This window comes from Rhinatrema bivittatum, chromosome 6 (genome assembly GCF_901001135.1).
Source record: "Rhinatrema bivittatum chromosome 6, aRhiBiv1.1, whole genome shotgun sequence".
In the NCBI taxonomy this organism is placed as follows: Eukaryota; Metazoa; Chordata; class Amphibia; order Gymnophiona; family Rhinatrematidae; genus Rhinatrema; species Rhinatrema bivittatum.
The window spans coordinates 184,899,131-184,923,660 of record NC_042620.1 but is presented as its reverse complement, the minus strand read 5'-3'; the positions used below and the strand labels follow the sequence as shown (position 1 = coordinate 184,923,660).

Genomic DNA, 24,530 nt, shown 5'->3' with positions numbered 1-24,530 from the left:
GAAATTAAATTTCAGATTTGACTTAAGCCTTGCAAGGCATGGCTCTTGATTGATAAATTTTGATGAAGTATGAGGAGTACGCTAGTTATTCTGATTGACTGTATTTTCTTTTTTGATGGTTTACTGTAATGTAATTTTATTGGTTGCTTTAATGTATTTTATGTTTTATAAAACATGCCTGGAACCTATACCAGATAGGCAGTATATAAATTGAAGGAAATAAAGAGAACCAGATAATGTCAATGTTAAATTTTGGTTTGAACTTCCCAACAAAAATTGTTTTGTTAGTTTGTGGTCACATTTATTTATTTTTTTTTATCCTTCATTGAATTTAATATATCACCTGATTATAAAACTCTACAAGCAGTTTACAAAAAAAAAAAAACTACCCAACACAAACCCTACCCACCCTTCAAAATCTTCAAGCTTATCAACATGACAAAAGATCATCTGGAAAAATCGGATATGCAAGATAAGAAAATCAGCCATGAACACTTCTGAACATACACTCTTGATTTCCAAATATTTTGCCTGTAGTGCAAGATAAACAGCAGAAGCACCAGCCTGTTATAGTTTTGAAGTTTCTCTTTTATTTATTTAGGAATAATGCAATAAAGTAAAATGAGCTGTACTTGCCAAAACATAACCACCATGTAAATCACGTAATTACACAATCCATATCATCTTATAAGCATAAAAAAAACCAAACATTATAGCTGTCATATCAGCCAGAACACAAGACATAACTCACATTCCACTATTTCACACTCCATTCACACCACATCATATGTAACATTTCAACCCATATTAGAACCACTTAGTAAATTATTGTACTATCTGCAATTTATCTTTAAATCGCCTGTGGTTAAAAGAAAATGTTTTTTCAAGCTTTTACATAATCTTTGACACATCTTTGTATGAATTTAACATCTAACCTTTCCAGTTGCATCAAATATGCCATTTGTTGGAACCATAGAGTTGCAGATGCTAGAGGGCTGAATCCAATTCTTTAGTGCAGTGTTTCCCAACCTTCTCCTGATGCACACCTAACCAATAAGGTTTTATCCATATCTGTAATGAATATGCATGAGAGAGATGTTGCATATATTGTAGACCTAAGATATGCAAATCTATTTCATGCATATTCATAGTGGCAATGCTGAAAACTCAAATTGTTAGGTGTACCTCCAGGAGAGGATTGGAAAACAGCTTTAGTATAGAAAACTTTGCAAATGCATTTAACATGTCTGACAGAGGCTTAACAATTATTTTCTTTAGTAAGCAGAATTTCTTCCCAAAAAAAAATGTAACAGTACAAAATTATGCAAAGTTCCTTTTTCAATGACATTTAATACAATCTTCTGAATCAACTTTACTCCCATCAGTACCATATTAATGTAACAATGATACAGCAGCTTGAACTGAAGCTCTTTATATTTAGAATCAAAAGAGCTTTTCAATGCTATTTCAAAATATGATACCATGTCATCAGCTGTGACTCGTTCTTATGTTGTCCATCTAGAAATTCGTAGAAGAATGCGAAGATCTAAAATTTATACTAATAAAAAAGTGTTATGTTGCTTATTCAAAGATTGATAGTACTGAATCTGGATGAAAAAGCAAGGGAAATTGAGATAAATCCATAATATGTCTAACTTATAGACAGGCAAATTATTATTTATGAGGCAATACATATTGTGTTTTCATTTGTTCAAAAGAGAAAATTATTTGCTGTCCTTTGCAATAAAACCATGAAACATCTACAATTCCTTTTTGCTTCTATTCTTGAAATACCTTATTTAGACATTTCATATACCGCAGTTCGAAATGCAGATCACAACGGTTTACAAACGTGACATTCATACAATAGATCAGCATAACAGGGGTCTGATACAAAATTGACTAAAGGTTTGGGACATGAGGCTAGTAGTCTACAAATTCTATTTCACCAATTTTCACATGATTGTCAATAGGTTGTCTTAAGATCCTTATATCTCATTCCTTATTATCTCTGTCCTTGTTATTAAGTCTCTGCATTCTGATGTTTTTAGGTAAGGTTGTAATATAATTCTGTCAGAAAGTTTGGATTTCCAACTAATGGAAGTCCGTCAGTAATGTAGAGAGACACCCCGCCATTTACACAGAAACGGCTAAGTTAATAAAACAGGTTTAAACAGTACACTGGATTTCATTAATATCATAGCATTCTTTGTAAACAATACACCAATTGGAAAAAACAGAGCAGCCAAAGCCTCAAACAAGGGACAGATATAAAATCTATACTTTCCTGAATACCATTCCCAACAAAAGCATATTTGATATGCCACACTGTAAAAATAGAAATCTGGCATATTCAGCCCCCTTGGCTCTCAAGAGGTTATTCCCAATTTTAGCACACTAACCCCTACAAATTAACGGCTCGATCCAGTAAGGCCGCGGTAAAAACAGTGAGGTAGTGTCAGGCGCACCCTTCCTCCCCGCACGCACAGTTCTCTTCACTAACTCCCCGATACTCTCCTCTAATCGCATGCAAATGCATGCCGCGGCTTTAAAGCGGTAGGGAAGGGTTATGGCCGCGTAACCCATTTTACTGTATAGGCGCTTAATACAGCGCCTATACAGTAACCAGGGTGCGCTGGTACCTGTCATTTCAAATGACATTTGAAATGACAGGTACCAGGAAGTGTAAAAATCAAAATTTTTAAATACCTGTCGGAGGGCCGCGTGGGTCCAGGCGGCCGGCGGGATCCGGGGGGCCGATGGTCGCATGTTAAATCTAGGCCGCGGGCGGGTGGGCGCCTGTTCCGGGCAGCGGGGGGTGGACGCGCGTTAGTTTCAGACGGCCGCGTGGGTCCAGGCGGCCGGCGGCGGCGGGAGCCGGGTGGTTGCGTGTTAAATCTAGGCCGCGGGCGGGTGGGCGCCGGTTCCGGGCGGCGGCGGCAGCGGGGGGACACGCGTTAGTTCGAGACGGCCGGCGGGCGGTGGGTGGTCGCGTGTTAAATCTAGGCCGGGTCCGCACAGGCGCACATTCACTGCCGGTGGGGGCTGCCTCTCCCGGCAGCCCCCACCGGCAGTGAATGAATGAATGCGCGCCTGTGCGACCCCTGCGATTCAGCGCTCAAGGCAGTCACATGCCGTGACGTCACGCCTTGAGCGCCGAATTGCAGGGGTCGCACAGGCGCGCATTCATTCATCCAGGCGGAGGAGCCGGTGGCGAAAGCAGCCGGCTCCTCCGCCTGGATGAATGAATTCATTCACTGCCGGTGGGGGCTGCCTCTCCCGGCAGCCCCCACCGGCAGTGAATGAATGAATGCGCGCCTGTGCGACCCCTGCGATTCGGCGCTCAAGGCAGTCACATGCCGTGACGTCACGCCTTGAGCGCCGAATTGCAGGGGTCGCACAGGCGCGCATTCATTCATTCATCCAGGCGGAGGAGCCGGCTGCTTTCGCCACCGGCTCCGCCGCCCGGAACAGGCGCCCACCCGCCCGCGGCCTAGATTTAACACGCGAAGACGTGACGTCACACCCCGTGACGCCAAACGTCGTGACGTCACGTCTTCAGCGGCCAATTGCACGATTTTCCCGTGCAGGCGGCCATCTTTACTTTGCCACCTACCTGCCTGCGCGATCGAACATGCTGCCGCTGCTGGCTCCCAGGATCTCGCTGCCACCCCCGGACCCCGCTGCTGCCTACCCGCCGCTCCCGGATCCTGCTGCCGCCCCCCCGCTGCCGCCCCCCCCCGCGCTGCCGCTGCCCCGCTGCCCCGGACCCCCCGGACCCCGCTGCTGCCTACCCGCCGCTCCCGGATCCTGCTGCCGCCCCCCCCCCCCCCCCGCTGCCGACCCGCCCGTGCGATTTTGGCGCTCATCCAGGCAGGGGAGGGAGGGAGAAGGGACTACCGGATGCCGCTGATGGCTGCCCGCCGGCCGCCTGGACCCACGGCCCTCCGACAGGTATTTAAAATTGTTTTATTTTTTTATATAACACACAGGTTTTTTGTTTTTTACACTTTTTACACTTACCATAGCAGGCCCGAGCCTTGCTACTTTTTCGTTTGTTTTTTTTTGCCCTGGTCCCGTCCGGTCTCCTGCAGCCCCGTCCGGTCCGGACGGGGCTGCAGGAGACCGGACGGGACCAGGGCGGGTAAGCAATGTTTTTACCCTACACTACACTACACTAACTCCTACTAGGGGGAGGCGGTAAACTAGCAGGTTAAGGCCGCGGCAGAACAGCGGGTTACGGAGGAGATAATATCAGCGCCCGTTACAGTATCGCAGGGGAATAGCTAATTCCTTCATTATACAGCTTTTTCGTTCATTTACATGCCGGGTGCGGAAAGGGTTATGCGTCTGTTTTCAGAAGCGATACGGACGCGTGAAACTGGACACTGTATCGCCGAACTGCCTTGCGCGCCCGAATTGTGCGCTACGAGCACGTTACAGACGGGCAATCCTCGAGCGGACGATACTGGATCGAGCTGTAATTTAATAACCAATGACTAATCTGGAAACCAACAGGGAAGCATTTGCAATTTATATAAAAGTTTCAGCAAGAGAGTTATTTTAAATAATGTGCATCTACCAAGTAGTGAAAGAGGTAATTTATGCCAAGCAGCTAGTTCATCTTGCATGCTTTCAATGGTTTTGCTGATACTTTTACAAAGCAAATGTTGCTTACCTGTAACAGGTGTTCTCACAGTATAGCAGGATGTTAGTCCTCACATATGGGTGACATCACAGGATGGAGCCCAATCACGGAACACTTTTGTCAAAGTTTCTAGAACTTTGACTGGCACCTACTGGGCATGCCCAGGATGGCACTAACCATGCAACCAGCAGGGGTCCCCCTTCAGTCTTGTTCAAAAGCTAAAGTAAGCGCCAAAAATAAAATAAGAAATGTAACGAACCCAACACCGCGGGGCGGCGGGCGGGTTTCGTGAGGACTAACATCCTGCTGTCCTGTGAGAACATCTGTTACAGGTAAGCAACATTTGCTTTCTCACAGGTCAAGCAGGATGGTAGTCCTCACATATGGGTGAGACCGAGCTGAGGATGTCCGAACATGCACCAAATGTACCCAAAGACGTGCAACAGACACAACAACTGGGGTGGAATTTGGTAGAGGGCATCCTGAACCCTAACGGGCAGGCGGAAGGGTGTTGGTACGTCAAGTTGCAAAAAGGTTGTGCAAGACAGATTGGCCGAAGATGGAATCTGGTCTTCCAGCCTTGTCTAGACAATAATGGGCTGTAAGGGTATGGGGAGAACTCCAGGTAGCAGCCCTACAAATATCAGGAAGTGGCACCAAATGAAGGTGCGCTACAGAAGTTGCCATGGCCCTGACAGAGTGTGCTTTAACACGGTCTTGAAGTGGAATGCCTGCTTGCTGATAGCAAAAGGTTATGCAGTCCGCTAACCAGGAGGAGAGAGTCTGCTTACCCACCGGTTGACCCAATCTGATGGAAGCAAAGGAAACAAACAATTGAGTGCTTTGCCTGTGGGCAGCTGTATGGTCTAGGTAGAATGCGAGAGCCCGTTTGCAATCGAGGATATGCAGAGCCTGTTCTCCTGGATTGGAGAGGGGCCTGGGAAAGGTGGGTAGTATAATGGATTGATTAATGTGAAATTCCGATACTACCTTAGGCAAGAACTTCGGGTGAGTGCGGAGCACTGCCCGGTCATGCAGAAGTTTTGTGTAAGGCAGGTAGGTAACTAGGGCCTGTAACTCTCTAACTCTGCGAGCTGATATGATCGCTAAAAGAAAAATCACTTTCCATGTGAGATAGCGAAGATCACAGGATTGGAGAGGCTCAAATGGTGGTTTCATGAGCCGACCCAAAACCAGATTGAGGTCCCAAGAAGGGGCCGGAGGGCGTAGTGGAGGCTTGAGGTGAAGCAAGCCTTTCAGAAAATGTGTTACGAGGATTTGTACTGAAATAGGAACATCTCAGACATCTTTATGGAAGTCAGCTACTGCACTGACATGCATTCTGGTGGAAGACGTTTTGAGACCTGACTCTGACAAGTACCAGAGATAGTCTAAAAACTTTGTAGTAGAACAGGTAAAAAGGATCAAGTGACAGTGAGGAACACCATGATTTAAACCTGTTCCATTTGTAAATAAGATTTTCTCATGGAAGGTTTTCGTGAAGCAATCAGGACCCGGGAAACTGGCTCCAAAAAGTTGAGAGGCTGCAGGATTAACCTTTCAACATCAAGGTAGTCAGGGTCAAGGCCTGAAGATTAAGGTGGTGTAGGCACCCGTTGTTCTGCATAATCAGAAGCAGGTCCTTCCCCAGGGGAATGTGCCTGCAAATGGAGAGGTCCTGAAGAATCGGAAACCACACTTGACGTAGCCAGTGAGGTGCTAACAGGATCATGCTTCCCTTGTCCTGTCGTAGCTTCACAAGAGTCTTCGAGAGAAGTGGAAGAGGAGGGAATGCGTAGTGTAGACCGGTTGCCCATGAGGGAGAACGCATCTCTTGGCTGTAAGTGTTGGCTGCGAGTGAGAGCGCAATAGTTCTCTACTTTGCGGTTTTGAGATGACGCAAAGAGGTCTATGTGAGGGTATCCCCAACGGTGGAATATCAAGTCCAATTCTGCGGGGTTGAGACACCACTCGTGCGGTGGAAAGATGCAAGTCAGCTTGTCTGCCAACATATTGTCCACTCCCGGCAAGTAGGTGGCTCTGAGGTACATCGAGTGGGAGAGAGTCTCCGCCCATATCTGTGCAGCTTCCTGATACAGGAGGTGGGAGCCCGTTCCTCCTTCTTTGTTGATGTACCACATGGCTACCTGGTTATCCGTTTGAATCAGGATGACCTGGTTGGAGAGGCGATCCTGAAATACTCAGAGCATATCTGATTGCTCATAGCTCCAGGAAACTGATCTAGTGTTTGACTTCCTCTGGAGACCAAGACCCTTGAGTTTGTAAATTGGCGATTTGTGCTCCCCAGCCGATGTTGGAGGCATCTGTTGTAAGGGTTATTTGAGGATCTGGAGCTTGAAAAGGAAGGCCTTGAAGGAGATTGCCCTGATTCTTCCACCAAGCTAGAGATAGACGAAGTGGGTTGGTTATGTGGACAACAACTGATAGTGGTTGAGATGATTGAATCCACTGTGACCTTAGAGTCCACTGTAGGATCCTCATGGTGAGACGAGCCATGGGAGTGACGTGCACTGAGGACGCCATATGTCCTAACAGGACTAGAAAGTGACGTGCAGTGGAGCATTGTCGAGACTGCAGCTGATGGGCGAGAGAGGAGGAGATGAGAGCTATGAATGACAGGGTTTGCGATGGGACCAAGCTGGGACTTTGGATAATTGATGAGAAACCCCAGAGAGATCAGGGTGTGCAAGGTGAGACTTAGGACGTCAGAACAGCTTGCAGTGTAGGAGCCCTGATCAACCAATCGTCAAGGTAGGGGTAGACGTGGACACCTTGAGTTCTGAGGAACGCTGCTGCTACTGCTACTACTAAGAGGCACTTGGTGAAGACTCGTGGACCAGAGGCTAAGCCGAATGGTAGCACTCGATATTGGTAGTGCTTTGGGCCTACGAGGAATTGCAGAAATTTGCGATGAGGCGGAGTTATTACAATGTGAGTGTAAGCGTCCTGGAGGTCTAGAGAGCAGAGCCAGTCTCCCCTTTGTAGAAGGGGGAGGAGGGAACCCAAGGTCACCATCTTGAACTTTTCTCTTTGTAGGAATTTGTTTAAAGCCCGAAGATCTAGTATCGGGCGAACGCCACCTGACTTTTTTGGGATTAGAAAATACAGAGAGTAGAATCCGAGGCCCTGTTGGGAGTAGGGCACTGGTTCTATTGCTCTGGAGGAGGAGGGAAACCTGTTCCAGGAGCGGTGAATGGTCTGATGTTCCCCACGTCAGCCGAGGTGGGGAGTCCGGTGGAATGGCAAGAAAGTTGAGATGATAACCTTGAGTTATTATGGCGAGAACCCACTGGTCTGTGGTGACTGAGTGCCTGATGTGACTGAAGTGGCACAAACAGCCTCCCACTGGTACATGCCTTAGTGGAGTCTGAATGCTGCTCTCTAGAAAAAAGTCAAAAACCAGATGCTGGACCTGGTTGAGGAGTTGTTTGCGGCTTTTGCCTGCGAGGTTGCCTGGACTGGCCTTTCTGGTAAGGCTTAGTAGAGCGACCTTTGGACGGAGAAGGATACGATTTCCTTTGGCAGTAAAAGGATTTCTTGGGCTCCTTTCTGAATGTTTGCTTAGCAGGATATTCAGAAGATATCAAGGAGAGTTGGTGAAGAGTCTCATGGTGATCCTTGAGTTGTACCACTGCCTTTTGTATTTGCTCACCAAAAAGATTATCTCCAGTGCAAGGCAAATCAGATAATCTATCCTGGACTTCAGGCGGTAGGTCCGACGACTTTAGTCAGGCCCACTGCCTTGCAGAAATGGCTGTTGCCGAAACCCTGGAAGCAGTGTCAAAAACATCATAGACAGATCGTATTTCATGCTTGCCCGCTTCTAAACCCTTTTGAGCCAGGGTGTATAATTGGTCTTGAGACTGTTGAGGTAGGGACTCAGCAAAGTAAGAGGACCCTGTTGTACTGGGTCGTATAAAGCTGATAAGAGGCGATGCGGGATATAAGCATTGCCCCTTGAAAGATACGGCGACCTATAGCATCAGGAATTTGTTCCTTTCCTGGATCTTTGGGCTGACTCAACAACCACTGAATTGTGGTTCAATTGGGACTTCTGGAAACCAGGAGTTGACTGGACTAAGTATGTGGTGTCAGCTTTCCAAATGACTGGTGCCACAGAACCAGGATGTTCCCAATTTCTTTTCAGAAGATCCAGGAGGAAATCATGGATGGGAATGGATGTTAGTTCTTTAGGAGCATCTAAGAATTGAAGAAGCTCCATCATCTGATGTCTATCATCTTGTTCTGTCTGAAGTTGAAAAGGAACCACTTCAGACATTTCCTTCACAAAATTAATGAAGGACAAGTCCTCTGGCGGAGAACGCTTCCTGCTTTCAGCAGGAGAGGGTGGCGATGGCAAGTCATCTGTATTCTGGGATGAATCATCAGTCCAGATATCGTAGGGATCATCTCCAGCACCCCCAGTATCCTTGGAGGGAAGAAAAGCTGGTATACCTGAAGGTCCCGGGCGAGGCACCGAAGTTGTCACCGGTGGCACAGAGGGCATCAATGGACAGGTCCGGTGGCACCGATGGAAACAGATGCAATCGGTGAAACAGACGATCTAGGCATCGGAAGGACTCCCGATGGCGGAAGGAACGGTGTTTCTCCTTCTGTCGATGAAAGAGGACGGGCTGTCTTCAATGGCAGTTCAGACGATGACAACGTCGAGGCCTTGCCTGCGTTGACTGTCTGAGACCTGTGATGTCGATGCTTTTCTCAATGCTCTCCTCTGTCCATTTCCTGAGGGGGGAACAGAGGGTGTCGATGGCCGTGGAGTCATCGATGCTGGTCGGACACCGGCCGGTGCCCGATGATGGTGCGACGTAGACTGTGTCGGTTCAGATCTAAAGAGAAGTTACATTTTCTCCATTCTAGCCTTGCGACCTTTAGGTGTCACAAGGGCACATTTGGTGCAAGAAAGGACATCATGCTCGCTACCCAGACACATTACACATACCTGGTGAGGGTTAGTAATGGACATTGTGCGGGTGCAGTCCGGGCATCGATGGAACCCCGACGCCATGGCCTGTGAGAAAATTTAGCCGCGGTGCAGTTAACGGCCAGTAGGCCGTGAGGGCCAAGCTAGACGGGAATCAACCGGAATCGGATAAAACACTTACCGGACCACCGCGGGCGTAAAAATGAAAGAGGGGGACCCCTGTGGGGTAGAAAGTTGAATAGTAATTCCGTGAGGAAATTTCCTGTCAGGAATCTCTATGCAGCTCCTTAACCCGCGTGGCTATTGCTGTGTGGAAAAAAAAAGACTGAAGGGGGACCCCTGCTGGTTGCAGGGTTAGTGCCATGCTGGGCATGCCCAGTAGGTGACAGTCAAAGTTCTGGAAACTGACAAAAGTGTTCCGTGATTGGGCTCCATCCTGTGATGTCACCCATATGTGAGGACTTGCTTGACCTGTGAGAACAGATTTTATCAAATGGTATAAATCACTGAGTATTTTGTTACTGGCCCATTGTAAATGAAAATTATCAGCCCTATGAAGCGGCCATTTTATAACATATACGCATATATTCGTGCATGATATAAAATAGGCTACACACGTGTACATGTGAGCACAATTTTATATGACTGCACAGAAATGGGGGGGATTTTAGTAGACACACTGACACAATTACAGTTTCCCCAGTTTATCCAGGTACAGGACAGGGCTTCCTAACCCTCCTAACTAGCTTCCTTTTTAGCCTATTAGCCCTTATCCTTCAAACCCTGTCTAGCCTAGTTTTTTTTTTTTGTTTGTTTGTTTTAGGATTTATACGCCACCCATAGCAGAAGTTACATAGTAAGGGACCCTGGTGCATGCTTGTATGTGCAGAATATACGTGCTGGTCTCATTCATAAGTCCTGGAATGGCTATGCCCACCCAGTCCCCACCCCAACCATTTTTCAGGAAAGAACTTTTGTGTGTGTACTAGGAGAGATACACGCGTATGCCTTTTAAAATCTGCACTGTGCACACCAGCCCAACTTCTGCGCATATCTTAGTTTTGCATGTGCCAGGCTTTTAAAGCTCACGTTTCTTTAAGTTTGGGGGTCAATGGCATTACTTCAGATTTACTAAGATTAATTTTAAGACCAGCGAAAGCCCCAACATCTGCAAATAAGTCCAATGTTTTAGATAAAGCAGTTAGAAAATAAAGTGCTAGCACTGAGCTCAATACAATGAAACCTAATGATAGAGAGCTGCAGATATACAAATTTCACACACACCTACAACGTCATACTGGTATAAAGGTGTGCAACCTTCAGGCATCTTCTCAATCATACACCCATATAGTATTTTTGTATATTGCAAATAAAGTGTCTCAATGACTAAATGGTAAAATAACTTGCAAAAATCCCCAAAAATCCAAAAGCTTGCATTCTTGTTTCTTCTGCAACAACAGTTTTGGGGCAAAATCCGATAAAGTTACTTATATATCTCTCTGTTTATAGCGGGCGCCAGTTTCTGTTTCAAACACCATTTGGGGAGATAAGTAATCATATCTTGGCCCTGAAGCAGTTGTAACATCTGCAAATCTGATAACCTCACTCGTCTTATTCCATGCCAGATCATTTATAAATATACTGGAAAGCACCGGTCCAAGTACAGATCCCTGAGGCACTCCACTGTTTACCCTTTTCCACTAAGAAAATTGACCATTTAATCCTGCTCTCCGTTTCCTATTTTTTAACCAGTTTGTAATCCACGAAAGGACATTGCCTCCTATCCCATGACTTTTTAGTTTTCTTAGAAGCCTCTCATGAGGGACTTTGTCAAATGCCTTCTGGAAATCCAAATACACTACATCTACCGGTTCACCTTTTTCCACCCCTTCAAAAAACAAAGTGAAGCAGATTTGTTAGGCAGGACTTCCCTTGGGTAAATCCATGTTGACTGTTTTCCATTAACCATGTCTTTCTATATGCTCTACGATTTTGATCTTTAGAATAGTTTCCACTATTTTTCCTGGCACTGACATCAGGCTCACTGGTCTATAGTTTCCCGGATTGGCCCTGGAGCCCTTTTTAAATATTGAGGTTACATAGGCCACCCTCCAGTCTTCAGGTACAATGGATGATTTTAATGATAGTTAAAATTTGTAAACTAACAGATCAGAAATTTCATTTTTTAGTTCCTTCAGTACCCTAGGATGCATACCATCCAGTCCAGGTGATTTGCTACTCTTTAGTTTGTCAATCTGGCCTACTATATCTTCCAGGTTTACAGTGACTTGGTTCAGTTCGTCTGACTCATCACCCTTGAAAATCATCTCCAGAACTGGTTATCTCCCCAACATCCTCATTAGTAAACACGGAAGCAAAGAATTCTTTTAGTCTTTCTGCAATGGCCTTATCTTCCCTAAGAGCCTCCTTTAACCCCCTCGGTCATTTAACGATCCAACCGACTCCCTCACAGGTTTCTTGCTTTGGATATATTTTTTTAAAGTTTTTTATGATGAGTTTTTTGCCTCTACAGCCAACTTCATTTCAAATTCTCCTCTTTAACTATCTTATGTTTTACACTTAACTTGACAATGCTTATGCTTTATCCCATTTTCTTCAAATGGATCCTTCTTCCAATTTTTGAAGGTTGTTTTTTGGTTAGAATAGCCTCTCTTTAACCTTGCCTTTTAACCATGCTGGTAATCGTTTTGTCTGCCTTCCACCTTTCTTAATGCGTGGAATACATCTGGACTGTGCTTCTAGGATTGTATTTTTAAACAATGTCCATGCCTGTTGAACACTTAGCCTTTGCAGCTGCATCTTTCAGTTTTTTTCTAATTTTCCTCATTTTATCAAAAAGTTTCCCTTTTGAAAACACTGGGCAACAAATTTTCACAAAAGTCATGTTACGGAAATGAATTAGTCAATTCTTATAAATTTCCATGTGCTAAACACGAATGTGACTGTGAAAATGCAAAATTGGCTCTAGTTTTTTTGTAATATGCAATAATATAATTACATCTTGAACTGTATGCCAATGGGAGGAGACCTACGGTTAATACAGTTTGAAAAATGAAGTAATAGACTACATCTTAGATTTCTTTGCTTGTCTCTTGTACACCTGTTCGGGAGCATCTCTGCGGAGTGTCCAGCAGTAGTCAGCCAGCATGAATATTTCAAATGCTCACCCTTTCTGACTGGCTTCATATAGTACACTGCTGATGTCAGCTTACTCGGCAGCAGCATGGCAGTAGAACTGCATTGTATCAGAAAATGATGTAATAAACTCTGGATGATGTGTGCATGATGGTATTATGCAATATGATGCAATATTACATCGTTCTAGGCTTATTTACAGTCCTACTGGATAAATTTACATGACTAAACATAGAAAGTGAACTATATTAAATATCTTCAAAACGAGAGCCAATAAAAACTTTTAATGGTTCAGTACATCAAGATATTACAGAGTAGGACCTTTTTAGGTCAGTAACACTTTCATTGTTTCCCAGTGAAATTAGTGTTAGAGCTGAAGATTTACATATTGTCCCCCTTCCAGTTATTAGGATAAATTTGATCATGTTATGATCACTATTGCCAAGTGGCCCCACCACAGTTACCTCTCTCACCAAATCCTGTGTTCCACTAAGAATTAAATCTAAAATACCTCCCTCTCTCATTGGTTCCTGAACCAATTGCTCCATGAAGCAATCATTTATTACATCCAGGAACTTTGTCTCTAGCAAGTCCTGATGTTACATTTACCCAGTCAATATTGGGGTAATTGAAACCTCACAGTACACTGGTGCAGGAAAAGTATTTAATCGCCATCAATTTCTATGGTGTATTTGAATTGAAGTTTCAAAACATCAAGGATATATATAATTCAAAATGGCAACTCCAAGAATTCCAAAACAGAACTTTAACTCGGTCCCCCAAATAAAGTAATTGAAACCTCCCATTATTATTGCACTGCCAATTGGTTAGCTTCCCCGATTTCTCTTAGCATTTCATCTGTGTGACCATTTTGTCCAGCTAGACTGAGGTATACTCCTATCACTATACTCTTACCCAACACACATGGGATTTCTATCCATATAGATTCTACTGAGCATTTAGTCTCTGTATGATGTTTATCCTGTTGGACTCTATATCCTCCCAGACATAAAGTGCCACACCTCCACCAAGTTGATACTCCCTATCATTGCAATATAATTTGTACCCTGATATTACACTGTCCCGTTGGTTATCCTCCTTCCACCTGGTCTCTCTGATGCCAATTATATCAATCATTTACTGCTATACACTCTAACTCTCCCATCTTACTTCTTAGACTTCTGGCATTGGCATATAAACATTTCAAAGGGTTGTTTTTTGCTTGTATTAACAATCTGCTTTTCAGTTCTTTGGGATAATTTGGAAATCTTTAGCTCAGGTGTTTTCTTTACATATAGGCACATTGACTACGTTTGCTCTTATTGGAACCTCTCTGTTGGGATGCCCTAACTCTCCTGTTTCATTAGTATCCTTCACGGATACATTCCTCCGAACCATGTACTGCTGAGTGACTGTCATCTTTCCCCCTTGTTCTAATTTAAAAACTGCTCTATGGGAGACCACGTGATGTGGTGAACGGGGCTGGACGCATCTGGCACCGCTCCGGAGATAGGACCCCCCTAATCCCACTCCATCCGTCCTCCTGTACAATTTCTGCCGGAATTCTTGCTCCAACTGGTGGTTTATGTCGATTACTAATTATATGCATAAGTCGCCGGTGACTATGCCGCCGAAAACAACAAGAAAAGAAAAGGAAAAGCCGGGAGGCCTTGGAGCCAAGATGGCGGCGGACACGGGGAACGGAGCCCCAGTACACAGCAGGCGCATCCCACCACACTGGAGCTGCAAGAGGCGATATTGCAGGCGCTGGAAAGCAAATTTACAGGGCTTTCTGAGCAATTGACGTCGATGCAATCAGCTTTATCAGAATTTGCTCCCAGGCTCGACCAGGTTGAAGGCCGCACGGGAGTCTTGGAAGATGACGTACTTGCCCTCACAAATCGAGTCCATGTCCTGGAAAAAGAATTGGCGGAACAAAAAGATAAAACTGATGATTTGGAGAATCGATCAAGGCGGTCTAACTTGCGGCTGCTCGGCTTCCCGGAATCTATTCTGGACCAGAATCTCCGTTCTACATTGATGACTTGGACTCCAGAGGCCCTTGGGTTAAGCGAGCTGCAGACCCGCTTTGAAATCGAGCGGGCGCACAGGCTGGGACCGCGACCTTCAGACGCCGGGCTGAACTCTCGCCCGCGGATAGTCATCATAAAAATCCTAAATTATCACCATAAGGAGAGTGTGTTACAAGCAGCGCGGAAATTACCTGATCTGCAGTTCCAAGGGCATCGCATCCGCATGGCACCGGATTATTCGGTACGGGTCACAGCGCAACGGAAGGCTCTCTCAGCGGTGTGTAATTTACTTTTTGAAAAACAGGTCCGTTTCATGCTACAATTTCCAGCGAAATTGAAAGTCTACAGAGAGGGGAGCTGGACTGTGTACTCATCCCCCGAAGCCACGAGACAACTTCAGGAGGACTTAAAAAAGTGATGTACTTTAATTTGGAAGTTCTTTATTCACTGTTTATCTGATTTAAGCACGAGCAAGGGAGTGGGGGAGGGGGGGTCCTATGCTCCCAACACATCCCTGCGTGCTCTCACTTCAGGCTTAGCCTGTGTAGGGTTAGTAGATATGAGGGGGAAAGGGGGGGTGGGGGGTTTTGTTTTTTCCTTTATCTTTGGGGTATTGCACAGGGAACCACGATTGTTGGAATTGTTTTGGAGAAACGGGTTGTGGCTCACTACAGTCCTACAGTAGCACGGTTGGCGTTGTTGGGGGGAAGGGGGGGCTAGGCTGGGGGCCTCCCTTTCTTTTCTCATTGATGTTACTCCGGTATGTAGCTTTGGAGGGGAAGCTGGATAATGGGCTCCACATATAAAGTGGTCTCCTGGAATGTAGATGGCCTTGGTAGTCCTATAAAAAGGAAAAAGGTTTTCCAGCACCTGGCCCGTCTTAACACGCATATAGCGTGCCTCCAGGAAACACACCTCAACATTTTGGAAAATAAAAAGCTTTGTAGGGAATGGATGACTACTTGCCACTTTGCCCCTGCGGTTGGTCGCAAGAGAGGGGTGGCGATACTGGTGAACAAAAATACTCCCTATATCATCTCTAAAGAAGTGGCAGACCCGGAAGGCAGATTTATTCTCATCACAGGCATGCTAGAGGGGCAACCTCTCACTATTGGTAATGTATATGCCCCTAATACTGCCGATAGCAAATTTTTTGGACATCTTCTCTCTCAGATTATAGAGCACCTTCAAGGTTCTTTGATCCTGGCAGGAGACTTTAATGGTGTCTCCGATGCAACCTTAGACAAATCAAGTATCCCTAGCAGTTATAAAGTACCAAAAGAATCTGATATAGATTATATATGCAGGAAACTGGACCTGTTAGATGTCTGGAGGGTTTTGAATCCCACGGCCCGAGAGTATACACATGTCTCCCGAGCGCACCACACCATGTCACGTATTGATTATGTGCTCGTGACTTCTTCTCTATTTACTTGGGTCGAAGCGGCAGACGTTGGTTCCATAGTAATATCAGACCACGCTCCAACGTGGGTGTGTTTCAAGCTATCCAGGGAGCCCCGTACCCCAGGATCTTGGCGATTTCCGAGCCGCCTGGGCAATGATAAACAATTTCATCAGTATTTGCGCCAAAAATGGGAGGAATTTGAGAGGAACAATGAAGAGCACATAGATCAACCAATACTTTTTTGGGCAACAGGGAAAGCTGTTATACGTGGCGATATCATTGCCTATACTGTTAAAAGGAGGAAACAGCTAGTGAGCTCTATTTTGCAGTTAGAAACGGAATTAAAAGATCGGAAAAGAATGCTAGCACAGGCCCCGTCACCAGCCACTAAAGAAGCTTATTGGGCGTGTTTAAATCAACTGAACTCCCTTCTTCATGTGAGAGCTCAGAAGGCCCTAACACATGCAGAGCTTAATTACCATCGATTTGGGAATAAAGCGGGAGGCTTACTTGCCAGATTAGTAGCCACTAAAAGAAGGAAAAACTTTATCAGCAGCCTCCGCACAGACACTGGGCAATTGGTTACCAAAACCCCAGAGGTTTGTAAAGTTCTGCGGGACTTTTACAGCCACTTGTACACAGAAGATAGAGTAGGCTCCTCACATGATGAAGCAGTTTTTTAAAACTCTCTCATTGCCGCAACTGACAGCCTCTCAATTAGACGCTTTAAACAAACCAATTTTGGAACAAGAAATTCAGCAGGTAATCCAACAAAGTAAGCCCCATAAAGCTCCAGGTCCAGACGGCTTCCCTTCAGACTTTTATAAAATTTTACGACCTCAACTAACCAAACCATTATGTCAGTTCTTCAGGAAAGCAGAATTTGGGGGGGAATTTCCTAGTGACTTCAACACAGCTTATATTACTATCCTTCCTAAACCTGGGAAGGATCCGTTAAACGCCGCTTCCTATCGACCTATATCGCTCTTAAATTGTGACCTGAAAATTTATGCCCGTATCTTAGCTAATCGTTTGAGTACGGCCCTTCCGGATATCATTTCTTCCCATCAAACTGGATTTGTTAAACACCGTAAGCCCAGTTCAACAGTTATCAAATTAATGTCTGCAATTGAAATCACTAGGCAACAAGGGCACCCATCCATGGCGGTCGGATTCGATTCCGAGAAAGCCTTTGATAGGGTGGCCTGGGAATATATGTTCTCTGTATTGCGCAGATTTGGGATAACAGGGAATGTCTACCACCGGATCACTATGTTATATAAGATCCCAAAATCCCATCTCCTGGTTAACGACACGCTCTCTGATACCATCTCTATCCAGCGGGGAGTCAGACAAGGTTGTCCCCTGTCGCCTATTTTATATGTCCTCTCTCTGGATCCCTTACTAAGGAAATTGGGTAGTTCCCCGGCGATATCTGGGTTTCAAGATATCTCTACTCCATTTACTATAGCAGCTTTTGCGGATGATATGTTAATCTTTCTTCACAATCCAATGTTGGCCTTACCAGAGGTGCTTGATATTCAGAGGGCCTTTGGTAAATTCGCAGGTTTGAAAATTAATACCGATTAAGTCGGAGGCCTTGGATATCACGGGGCGGTTGCAGGCTTCATGGGTCGGGGTGTTCCCTTTAAAGTGGGTCTCCTCTGACCTAAAGTATCTAGGAGTCAAGATTCCAGCGGATCCAACCCAGTTATACTCCCTTAATGTAGGTCCCTTAAAACAAAAACTGATTCGTAACCTGAAACAGTGGAGGGATCTCCCCCCTCTCCCTGTCGGGGAAGATACAATTAGTGAAAATGATGGAGATATCCCGCTGGATATATTTATTCCAAATGCTGCCTATCTGGCTGACCCGGACAGATATTACGGAAATTAACCGAGCATTGAACCTGTTTATCTGGGGGGGCAAACGTGCTCGCATACCTCTACCAATGTTAATGCAGTCAAAACAACGGGGAGGTCTTAATTGCCCGGATTTGTCTTTATATAACTGTGCTTGTTTACTCCGCCATATCCGGGATTGGCTCTTTTGATACAGATTATGTTACCCCATTGCAATTCTATAAGGATTGGGGGGCTCCCTGGTCTCTAAGTTCTCTTTTACACATGCCCTCTGATATGTTACCTCCGTACTTACTTCACAGTACAATGATCAGGCCTATGCGTCAAGCATGGAGGTTTATTTGCAAGCAATTGGGACTCTGGCCGGGCAACACAGCCTGCCTGCATATCACTGGCTGCCCCCTGTTTCCCCCAGGGATGGTCCGTTCACTCTTTACTACCTGGAAAGAGAAAGGACTGATTTGGATCTCGCAGCTATTTAGTTCTGGCTTGGCTTCAGGTCATCTCCTCAGCTTTCAAGACCTAAAGACTAAATACTCGCTTGCCAACCAAGACCATTATGGGTTTCTTCAGTTGAGGCACTTCATCCAGGTACAATGCGGCAGGAATCCCAGGTTTCCGGAATATGCCTCCGTCCATAATCTGTTGCTAGGGCTGGATAACAAACGTTTGAAATGTGCCCAGTATTATAAAGGTTTATTAGACCTTAAGTCTCAAACATACCTTCAATGCTGTGCAAAATCAGCAGCCTGCCTCTGTTCCCTCCAAGGCCGCTCCGAAATCGGAGCGGCCTTGGAGGGAACTTTCCTTCTACCCCCCCCCCCCCCACCTTCCCCTCCAGCCCTACCTACACACACCCCCTACCTTTGTTGCACAAGTTAAGCCTGCCCGAGGCAGGCGTAACTTGCACGCACTGGGCCAGCCGCAGGCTCGCAATTCCCAGGCCTGGGAGCCATTTGGGAGGCCTCTGCCACACCCCCGGGCCAGAACTATGCCCGCGGCCCCACCCTGCCACACGCCCCCCCAGGATTTACGCGCATCCCAGGGCTTGGCACGCGCAGGGGGAAACTTCAGGCCCACAGTGTATAAGGTTATACACAGTCTCTTTTTGAGTGTATAATTTACTATGTTACATATTATGTTCTTCTGTTTTCCATCAGGTACTGTTCCTATTCTCTTCCTGTTTTCCCTCTCTTTTCTCGCCCCTTCTCTCTTCCTATCTGCTCCCCTCCCCCCACCCTGGTTTTTTGTATTTTCCTCCTTCAGTTATACTCTAAACCGGCATGAGGTACCCACGAATGTCAATATATAAAAGCTAATAAGTATTTGTCATAATTAAAAAGTTGGATTTTCAGAAGGTATTTGACAAAGTTCCTCATGAGAGGCTTCTAAGAAAAGTAAAAAAAAGTCATGGGATAGGTGACAATGTCCTTTCGTGGATTACAAACTGGCTAAAAGATAGGAAACAGAGTAGGATTAAACGGACAATTTTCTCAGTGAAAAAGGTTATACAGTGGAGTTCCTCAAGAATCTGTACTAGGACCTGTGCTTTTCAATATATTTATAAAAGATCTGGAAAGGAATATGATGAGTGAGGTAATCAAGTTTACAGATGATACAAAATTCAGAGTAGTTAAATCACAAGCAGATTGCGATAAATTGCAGGAGGACCTTGTGAAAAATTGGGTATCCAAATGGCAGATTAAGTTTAATATGGATAAGTGCAAGGTGATGCATATAGGGAAAAATAACCCATGCTGTAGTTATACAATGTTAGCTCCTATTATGGTACCTACCATCCAGGAAAGAGATCTAGGCGTCATAGTGGATAATACATTGAAATCGTCGGCTCAGTGTGCTACGGCAGTCAAAAAAGCAAACAGAATATTAAGAATTATTAGGAAGGGAATGGTGAATAAAAACGGAGGATGTCATAATGCCTGTGTATTGCTCCATGATGAGACCGCAACTTAGATACTGTGTACAATTCTGACCGCCGCATCTCAAGAAAGATATAATTGCAATGGAGAAAGTACAGAGAAGAGTGACCAAAATAATAAAGGGGATGGAATCACTCCTCTAAGAGGAAAGGCTAAAGAGATTAGGGTTGTTCAGCTTGGAGAAAAGACAGCTATGGGGGGGGGGGGGGGGGGGATATGATAGAGGTCTTTAAAATCATGAAAGGTCTAGAACGGGTAAATATGAATCTGTTATTTACGCTTTCGGATAATAGAAGGATTAGGGGGCATTCCATGAAGTTAGCATGTAGCACATTTATAACTAATTGGAGAAAATTATTTATTTCACTCAATGCACAATTAAACTCTGGAATTTGTTGCCAGGGGATGTGGTTAGTGCAGTTAGTGTAGCTGGGTTTGGATAAGTTCTTGGAGAAGTCCATTACCTGCTATTAATCAAGTTGTCTTAGAAAATAGCCACTGCTATTACTAGCATCAGAAGCGTGGGATATACTTAGTTTTTGGGTACTTGTAGCCTGCTTTGGCCACTTTTGGAAACAGGATGCTGGGCTTGATGGACCCTTAGTCTGACCCAGTATGGCAATTTCTTTTGTTCTTATGTGTGATTTCACTACAATTAGAGTGTGATTTTAGTTATTCCAGACCTATAATTCAGTATATAACCACAAACTATTTACACCCACTCCCAAACTATTCCTATAGGATTCAAATGTATTACACTTAGTCTATATGTGGTCATCCCATTATAGATCGATCCCTGGAAAGATTTAAAAATGAAAATAAGACTGTAGACCAGATGGCTCAGTAGTAATACTGAATACTCCCAAAGTGGAAATTTCTGGTTCAATCCTCAAGTCAAATTATCTGGAGATGATACAGCAGCAGAATTAGTCCCGTTTGTTTTTGTACTTACACACCATTCATAGCAGTAGTAAAATTATGCAACAGGAGATCCCAGCATGCACCCATGCATGTAAGTATTTACGTGTACATTTCTTGGCCTTCCCCAGACATGCCCACACCCTGCCCAGACCATGCCGCTGGCCCCATTTCTGAACTTTTGATTTGTGCATATCTCCTGCTACGCGCACAACATGGGTGCCTTTTAAAATCCGCATAGTGTGCACCAGCCCCATTTGTGCATGTATCTCCTGCCTTTGGTGCGAGTAGAGCTTTTAAAATTCACCTATAAGTGCATCACTTTGAATTTGTCCACATTAAATTTTGTTTACTGGAGGAAGCAACATCACCTGCCCCGATGGCTGCATAACTCGAAAGCTCCCGGTCCCCCGCCGTGAAAAGCTTTCAAATATAGACATAAAAGGTGGCGAAAAGGTACCCGATTTGGTGGCAACAGTAGTGCTCCTCTCCCGATGTCGAACCTGTGAATTTTCTTACGCAGCAGCAGCTCCTCAAAATACCGCCGGCAGCCAAGACAAAATGGCGACCAGAGCAGCATGGGAAACAGTTAATAAAGCCAGTGGGCCTCAAAACCAGACACCCTCCTCGACCTCATATGAAAATGTCTCCAAAGCAGATTTCATACATTGGTTTGAGGAACTGAATACTAACATAGGAGGCATAAAAACAAGAGTTCTCTCAGCTGGTAGCTGAGCTCTGCCAGGATATAGGGGGCCATTGGGCAAAGGGTGGATGACATGGAGACACAAATGGAGGAACAAATTGTATCAGTGGACAAGCTTACTAAAAAAGCTTGGAAACAGAGTATGATTTGACACAAGAAAAAAAAGACTCGAGGATTTAGAGAACAGATCTCGCCGCTGTAATCTTCACTTCCGGGGAGTCCCAGAACTGGATGAATACAAGGACACCACAGCAGTGGTTCAACAAATCAGTAGATTCATCCTCCTTAAACACAGAGAGGAGTGATATAGATTCTATACATCTGGAAAGGGCACACCGGGCACTGGGAACCAGGAGGAATAACTTCCCACGGGACATAAAATTGTATGCTACAGGGAATTTCGCCAGGAGGAGAGTTTTCAAGCTGCTAGGAAGGACAACCAGCTACAATGGCAAGGCCACAACATTTTTTGTGTTTACAGACTTGTCTCCACTAACATTACAGAAAAGAAGGAGCTTCCACGGTATCACCGAGGCCTTGTGCCGAGAAGGGGTACGATATAAGTGGCTGTTCCTCTTTGGACTGACATTTACACTGGGAGGCATTACTTCATGAGTGAAAACATTTATGGAAGCTGCACATATTCTTAATGAAGCCAGCATACATACAGTTGCACCCACAAACCACCGAGAGCAGATGCCCGATCATACAAAGGATACGCAGAGATGGCAGAGAGCTACATCAGGAAAGCGAAGGCCGAGGAGAAACTCGGGGAGCTCATCTTCTTCCAAGGGTGCACCCTCTTGAACAGGCAGCTACGGACTGTAAGGTGAAATATTGTTGGACTGAGAGACTGCTGAGGTTTTCAAACAGCCTAATGGAGGCTTTATTTTGGTTCAACACAACACCTTTGCTGCCTACCAGACATCACACCTGTACACGGACTTTTGGGGGGAATGCACAAGTAGGCAAAGGATTTCTTCGTTGTGGGCTTGACCTTTGGTGGGTTCCAATTGGCAAAGAGGTATCATGATATGATGACCTGGAACTGAGTATAGTGGGTTTCGGTTTTGAATTATGTTACATTGGGTCTGTATGTTTATTGCAGATCAGTTAAATACAGGCAGGGGAACCAAGGACGGCTGTGCAGGGGCCTACTTTCCTGCCACACACTTCAGGCTGTTATTAATTCAACCTGGTATGCCTTGGTGGGTGGGGGGGTTCTAGGTAGCACTATGATTGTTTCTGCTTGACCACAATCTCTCTCAGGGAATTAGACTAAAATCCCTTCAATGCACAATATACTGGTAATTTAAAGGGGGACATTTATCTCTACTGTTAACTTCTCTCCTTCCGTTTGTAATGAATCTGCATTCTAAAGAAGTGGAACTGCTACAAGAGTTGCATGATAACATCTCACAATGGGTAAATTCCAGTTAGTCTCTCTGAATACAAAAGGCTTGAATTCTCCATTTAAATGGAGTATGCTTTTTGAAGAGGCTAGATTTATTTATTTATTTATTTCGAATTTTTCTATACCGACATTCTTGAACAAAGATATCAAATCATATCGGTTTACAATTGAACATAACTGTCGTGGCTATGGCGTTACATCGAACATAGAACATTGAGCAATAAACATAGAACAGGTCAACAGTTCAACAATAATATATAGTGAAATGCTTCATCATAGAGTAACATAATATATATAAATAGGGGAACAACAACTGGGGCGACTGTGTGCGTAATATCAAAATACGTTTAATGAAGTGTCATTATGCAGCTGCATAGTGGATAAGGCGTGGTGGTAGCATAGGGCATAAGGTAGCAATGAGAGTAAGACTGAGTGGTGGAGGGAAGGAGGAGTATGTAGGCAGGAAGGGAGTGAGGCATTGAAACAAGATTAACGGGATATAATGTGGGAGTAATGGGTGATCAAGTCTCCTTAGAGATCCTTAAGGATCGGGTGACTCCTTAAAGAGTGACTTCAAGCGGATATTCTTTTTGTGCAGGAGACACATCTAAGGCGTAGGGATGGAGGGCTATTACGAGGGAACCGACACTATCCACAGGTATTTCTAACTCCTAGTAGGGCCAATAATAAATATGGGGGAGTGGGTATTCTGATTGCCAGTCATGTATGTACGGATTTTCAGGTTTTGCACCAAGACCCAGCAAGGAGGATTTTGATTATACACATGGCTACGCCACAAGGGACATATCTACTGGTTAATATTTACAGCCCCACACAAACAGGCTTCCTTTTATCAGAATCTTCAACAGTTAACCCGGTTTTCAGGGGATCACTTAATAGTGGTAGGTGATTTCAATGCCCCATTAAACCCTGTATTAGACACATCAAGGGGCAAGAGATCCTTGTCCCATAAACAGAGCAGGGGATTGAAACAATTGATGGCACATTTTGCACTTATTGATATTTGGCGTTTTATGAACACTAATACAAGAGACTTCACTTATTCAGCAGCTCATGGTTCTTAAGAATTGATATGTTCCTAATAGACAAATTGCTCACTCCTAGTATAATTCATAAATCTATTGACATAATAACCTGGTCGGACCACGCACCAATATGCGAGTTACATGAACTTCAAGAAGATACAGTACACCGCTTCTGGAGATTTAATGATTCTTTATTAGAGGATAAGGCCATAGTAAATACGATATGGGGAAAAAAAAAAATAATCAGGGAACACGAGCAGTGGAATGACACAGCAGAGGTTTCATCTATGACTGTTAGAGAGTTTCAAAGCTGTGATTCGTGGCCAGTTGATAGCGCAGGCTTCCTAAAAGAAAAAAATACAACATCAATAAAGTCAGTCATTGGAAAACCAAATTCGTTCTTTAGAACTAGAACTTAAAAACCAGACGATTGGCGGA

At 44.7% G+C, this 24,530-nt stretch overlaps 1 protein-coding gene and 1 long non-coding RNA gene across 2 annotated transcripts in view; both read right to left on the bottom strand.

Annotated features, from left to right (window-relative positions):
* FAM117B (family with sequence similarity 117 member B) overlaps nt 1-24,530 on the bottom strand; it is a 511,577-nt gene that overhangs the window by 411,705 nt on the left and 75,342 nt on the right. The window lies entirely within an intron of this gene.
* The window catches only part of LOC115093892, a 41,920-nt gene continuing 41,662 nt past the window's right edge, over nt 24,273-24,530 (bottom strand). Inside the window, exon 3 of the long non-coding RNA XR_003857430.1 lies at nt 24,273-24,436. This is a non-coding gene — a long non-coding RNA (uncharacterized LOC115093892). The remainder of the gene's footprint in view (nt 24,437-24,530) is intronic.